Source organism: Marmota monax, unplaced genomic scaffold (genome assembly GCF_021218885.2).
Source record: "Marmota monax isolate L192 unplaced genomic scaffold, Marmota_monax_Labrador192_F-V1.1 WCK01_AAM20220418_F8-fsc00069, whole genome shotgun sequence".
Lineage (NCBI taxonomy): Eukaryota > Metazoa > Chordata > Mammalia > Rodentia > Sciuridae > Marmota > Marmota monax.
In genome coordinates, this window is record NW_026695243.1 from 4562161 (window position 1) to 4568160 (window position 6000).

Here is a 6000-nt window from a genome sequence, read left to right on the forward strand (position 1 = left end):
CTATAACATGGCTTGTAAATATCACTGCAATTATGGAGCCCTATTTACAAGGCAGTATATGTACTTGCAACATCTTCCTGTCATGGTGATCATGGTGCTCCAGTTCTTGACACACAAAGGCTTACAAGAAATGTTTGCACGGAATGAAAAACTGAGTGAAAGGCTCAAGTCCATCCCCTTTCTGCTCTGCCATGCTTGTCTCTTTTTATATCTGATGAATGTAATAAAAGACTTAAAAAAATAAACACAGGAAAATGTATACAAAGCATAAGGGCAGTATATTTTTTCCACTACAAAAAATTGTGCAGAGTCATATTCTATAATATAGGTTAGCAAATATTTTGTACCAAATCTGAGTAACAATTGCAGGCTAATGTCATCGTCATTTTGGGCTGCTATAACAAAGCACCACAGACTGGGTCTCTTATAAATAACAGAAATTTATTTCTCACAGTTCTGGAGGCTGGAGGTCCAAGGTCAGGTTGCCAGCATGGTCGGGTTCTGGTGAGGGCCCTCTTCTGGTTTGCAGACTGCTGACTTCTCATTGTATCCTCAACATGGCCTCCTTGTATTCTCACATAGTGACAAGAGTGCTAGAGGGCTCTCTGAGGTCTCTTTTATAAAAGCACTAATCACATTCATGAGGGTGGAGCCTAAGTTGTCTCCCAAAGGCCCCACCCCCTAACACCACCAGACTTGGGTAGGATTTCAACATGTACATCTGAGGGGAGGGACAGCAACACGCAGACCATAACAACTCACAATTGTTCAGACAGAGCCTTGACCTTTACTTTGTCATTTTAGATCCATAGAGTTTCTCTTTTTAGGTAGATCTCCAAAAGTTTCCAATCAATTCTTCCTGTTTTCTCTCTTCATGCTTTCCCTCTAGGGAAACTGAACAGGCACTCTATTCACATCCAAGTTCGGCAGAATAGGCTGCAGGAGTGTGAATGATACCACTCCAGATGCCTTTGCCATCAGCAGGCAAATAACCAGGCAGAAAGCCTTTCTGAACTATTTCCAATACATGGATCCTGTGCACAGACAAACTATGTCTCAGTGGTGCAGTTGCCCTTTGTGTGTGAATCCTTTGCTGATTGGGCAGGCAGCTCTGAATGTCAAATGCTGTAAAAACACCCTCTGGAGTGTTTCCCCTGGAGCCATTGTTCTTACTCCTGGGCTGAAGAGGAGTTGACTCCTCCCTATGGAGGGGCTCCCTTGGGATTTGGAGAAAATGTCACTGCCTTCCTAATATTTTCTTTTGGCTAAGAATTGTGCTTTCATCCTTTGAGCAAGCTTTAGTTAGTCTTTCCTGAAAGTGGAACCCAGAACAAACTTCTAAATTCTAGATGGTAGTTTTGGTCGTTTCCTTGCACATAAATAAGATCCATCTGGAAGGTATTTGTAACTCAGGCAATGGCTTAATGTTCTGAATAGCAGAATTGGTAACTATTGGTAAGATCTTTCCTTGGGGTTGAGAAAAGCATGGGTCTGAATGATTCCTAGTCATTGTTCCCTTTCAAACTTGACCCAGTATGTCTGAGAAGGCCAAAAGGTATTCATCTGAAACTCTAATCTTGTGGACAGGGACTTTGGCAAGTTGCAAAAGCTCTGTTACTACATAGTTGATTTTATAAAAAATTTTGTGCAACGTTCACTAGCAAACTGTTTTGGACTGTGGTCCTGACTTGATAGAAGTCAGCTAGGTTTGGGCAAACTGGTGTCTTGGGACTTATTTAAGAGGCTGAGAGTTCTCAACAAGAATGTAAAATATTTGCATTTTCATTTAGATGATTTTTCTGAATAAGTATAACCATGTTTTCTATTTTATTGATGACTACTTAATAATGAAGTGTTGCCATGTTAGTTAAGTGCTCGAATTTGCTTTTATTTTTATGAGGTCAAAACTACAAATAGTTACCTAAGATGATAGCACTTAAATTCTAAAAGGCTGGTAAGTATGTCTGGATGTCCTTGGTTTGGTCTATCCTAATGTCAAAATCACAACAGTTTCTCAGCAATTGCTCTGTGTGTGTGTGTGTGTGTGTGTGTGTGTGTGTGGTATTGGGGGTAGAACCCAGGGCCTTATATATGCCATGTAAGCCCTTTGCCACTGAATTATAGCCTAGCCCTCAGCAATTGTATTTTTGCTTATTATGAAATATTTTATCAGTGAGAAAGGGAAAATTTCCATTTCCCCTTTCTGATAATTTATAGTTGAAGGCAGATTCATGGAAAATTCTATACTTTCTAAGTTATTTAATCTATTAAATATCATTGTAGATAAGTCATAAATGATAATTCACAAGGGAGAAGCTTTCTAATTTGTCAAGAGCTAATGACAGAGGCAGAATTAACATGTTTTTTATAAAGAATCAAAATATTTATGATGCATTTACACCAGAGAAGCCCAAGTAATAACCTAGTATTTAGGATAAATGAAAGTTTTATAGTAGCTGAATACCGAAAAATGATGAGAAAGCTAAGCAACTACATGGTCCTATGATAACATGAGCACAACCAGCCCAAGTGGCTACTATCAGCAGTAGTAGATCTGGGCTCATTTTTGCTTGTGGCCCTGGTACCAATTTGGTCCTCCAAGTGTCACTATAAATAATTTATAGTAAGTGGGTAGTAAGTAGAGGAGAATTTTTAGTGGTAGTTTTCAGTGATGTATTTTGGAATATGTTATGGAGTTGGTTAGTCCATCACAATAGTGGATGAATTGTGAAAAGGATTTTTTGTTCAAAAAGAAAAATAATTTAAGTAATAGTGGTTCACAGACATCAAGATCAAGTCAGACCAACAAAGAATGAAAATGCAGAAAATTTTACTTGTTTTAGAATTCTGTACAGATTTTTCTAACTAAACCACTACCTTGTTGTTTAATATTCTCAGCCCTGTGAGGTGAGGATATGTATGTGTATATATCCAGCCCATATAATTTCCACTGGTGTCCTCTGCTTAGCATATTACCATCCAAAGCTACCTGTTTGCTTCCTTGTTTATTGCCTGTCTCAACACTTAGCGGCCAATGTAAGCCAGAAGAAGCCAAATACCTAATATATTTCTTGCATAAAGATGACTCTCCAGGACACAGAACACAGAATAAATAATAAGTTCTTGTTGAATGGAATCATACATTTAATTTTTAAACTTATTTTTTAGGATCATATAAGAAATATTAACATGAAAACTTTAAAAAACATATTTATTTTTTAGTTTTAGGTGGATACAGTACCTTTATTTTATTTTTATGTGGTGCTGAGGATTGAACCCAGGACTCATGCATGCTAGGCAAGCACTCTACCACTGAGTTACAACCCCAGCCCCTAACATAAGAACTTTTTAGGTACATATTTGAGTAATTTTATGATTAAAACAAATTAAAACTTTCACACCAAAACTTATTGTGAATGCTTATAATAGCATGATGTATAACTCAAGTCAAATGTCCATCAACTACTGAATAGATAAACAAAATATGGGTTTATCAATATAATAAGCTATTGCCAATATAAAAAGTAACAAGAATTACATCATGGAATATGGTGGAGTATGAATCTCCAAGAGTAGATCACTACACCTGAGTGACTATAACAAGTTGAAATAACTATTAAGTACATAAAATGTCTGAAATAACAATTTTGGAACTCTGGAATCTAGTCCAACAAAATTTGCAGCATTTATGGGAGGGCTTGATGAAGAGGCTGGTAAAATTTGGTGAATCTCAGCTTTTTGTATAGTTTGGCTACAGTCTACCTCCATCCCAGTGGAAGGCAACCTTAGGGGTGACAGCTTACATTCCTAGTATGATTTGCTAGGGGCAGGATAAGCAATAAGGATCTCATCCTCCAAATATTGAGTTGTGTGGTCTGAGTACTGATTTCTGCTTTTTGTTTCTGAGGGGCCAACACAGGGGCTGACAGCATTTATTTCAGTCCCCAAGAGCCGAAGCAGCTTTCAGGGGACTTCAAAAAACAGTAAATGTCCTCCCACCTTGGGGAGACAGGCATTTAAGAAAATTTTTCTCAGGTCACTGAATGACTGCAAAGAAAATGTAACTTCAGTGACCACAAGAATTGACAAACACATGTTGAAAAAAACAGTTTGGAAAAGTCATAAAGGGATGACTCCTACCCTAAAAATATAAAAATCATAAATCTGTGAGGTGTGAGGGAATTATATTTCCAGTTGCAACTACATAGTAGTTAAAAATCTCTAATTCTAAACAAAGAATGAAAAAAACATACAAAACAAAACAGAAAATCCTTATCCACTCATACAAAAAAAAAAAGAATTGGACAGAAATCATCTCTGAGAAAGTACAGATATTGGAATTATTAGGCCAAGACATTAAATCAACCCTAAAACATGTTAATAAAAAAGAAAAACCTGGAGAAAGAGCCAAAGGAAATCATTAAAATGATATATAAATAAACAAAGAATATAAATAGGCCAAAAAATTATAAAAAAGAACCAAATTAAAATTCCCAAACTGAATACTAACTGAAATAAAAATTTCACTGGAGGCATTTGGCAGCAGGTTTGAGCAAGTGTAAAGAAAAGGATCTGTGAACTTGAAAATATGATCTGTGAACTTGAAAATTATCCAGTCTAAGGATCAGAAAGAAGAATAAATAAAAGTAAACAGAGGTTAAGGGGCCTGTGGGATACCATCTATATGATAAAAATATTTACCCCCCCCCCACACACAGAGCTTTTCTCTATATATAGCATATAGACTGAGCTATAGAGAAGCAGTTTTTATATACTATTGAAGCTAAATTGGTGTCAAGCTGGAATATTATAAATTTAGGATGCTGCAATGGATTGAACAATTGTGCCCCCTCAAAATTCATATGCTAAAATCCTAACCTCTGTGGTGGTAGTATTAGAAGGTAGGTCCTTTGGGAGGTGATTAGATCATAAACTCAGTGACCCCAACAACTCTCTCTCCCCTCCACCATGCTGCCCAAGTATAAACCAAGAAATTAGCTCTCACCAGACACTGAATATGTTGGTGCCTTAGCTTGTGGGCATTCCTATCTCCAGAATGGAGATAAATAAATTTCTGTTGTTTATAAGCTATCCAGTCTATGTTATTTCATTATAGCAGCCTGAATGGACTTAGACAGGTGCACAGCTTTGGTTGCAGATGACAGGCAACACCAGACTGTACATGATGGCCATGCCACAGAGGTTCTGCATCATGTGGACAAAAAGGTAGTCTTCAGGAGAAGGGAGATGGTGGTCACTACTTTCCTCCCTACCTAAAGATCCTTAAGTTTCTTGCCTTGGCACATTTGCATGACTTCCCCTGTCTTTCTGTTAACTTCTCACTTGCCCTGTCTGGTCCAATTCAAATGTCAATGTGTGTTAAATTGAATGGATCAAGTAGTGGCATTAACCCCAATGAATATAGGTTATTAGTCATCCACAGAACCATATCATGGTCTTTAAAAGAAAAAAGAGACATTTTCAAGATCTCTGGGAGGAAAACTACAGCTCTTATGAAAGAAATCAAAACACACAAAAAACTCTTATCGCTCAACAATAAAAACAATTCAATTTGAAAACAAGCAAAAGATATAGAGAGACACCTCGGCAAAGAAGGCAAATAAACATATCATTAACACATAAAGTTCTATGGGAAGGAAGAAGATGAAACATACTTGGGTAGAGAACCTTGGCATTCTGCAGCTTTGGAGACCCTCGCTTTCTTATCAAAGCAAATGACACTATGCAACTATATCTCAACAGTGTTTCACTAACAAAACAGACCTTTGCAACCTCAACAAGAATTCAAAGACACAATTGAAAAGTGTCCATCAGACCTGGACAGAGGCTTCATGGAAGAAGATACATGGATGGTAAATAAGCATACAGAAAGACGTTCAACATCATGTCATTAGGGAATTGCAAATTAAAACAATGAGATTCCACTTGCCAGTGGGGATGCAAGATGATACAGTCACTTTGGAAGAAGAGACGTATAAA

General features: G+C 37.2%; 1 protein-coding gene across 1 annotated transcript in view; it reads right to left on the reverse strand.

Annotated features, from left to right (window-relative positions):
* The window catches only part of Tdrd7 (tudor domain containing 7), a 73405-nt gene extending 72928 nt beyond the window's left edge, over nucleotides 1–477 (reverse strand). Inside the window, exon 1 of the mRNA XM_058578043.1 lies at nucleotides 453–477. The gene's annotated coding sequence lies outside the window, so the exon portion shown is untranslated. The remainder of the gene's footprint in view (nucleotides 1–452) is intronic.
* Nucleotides 478–6000: the final 5523 nt, after the last annotated feature.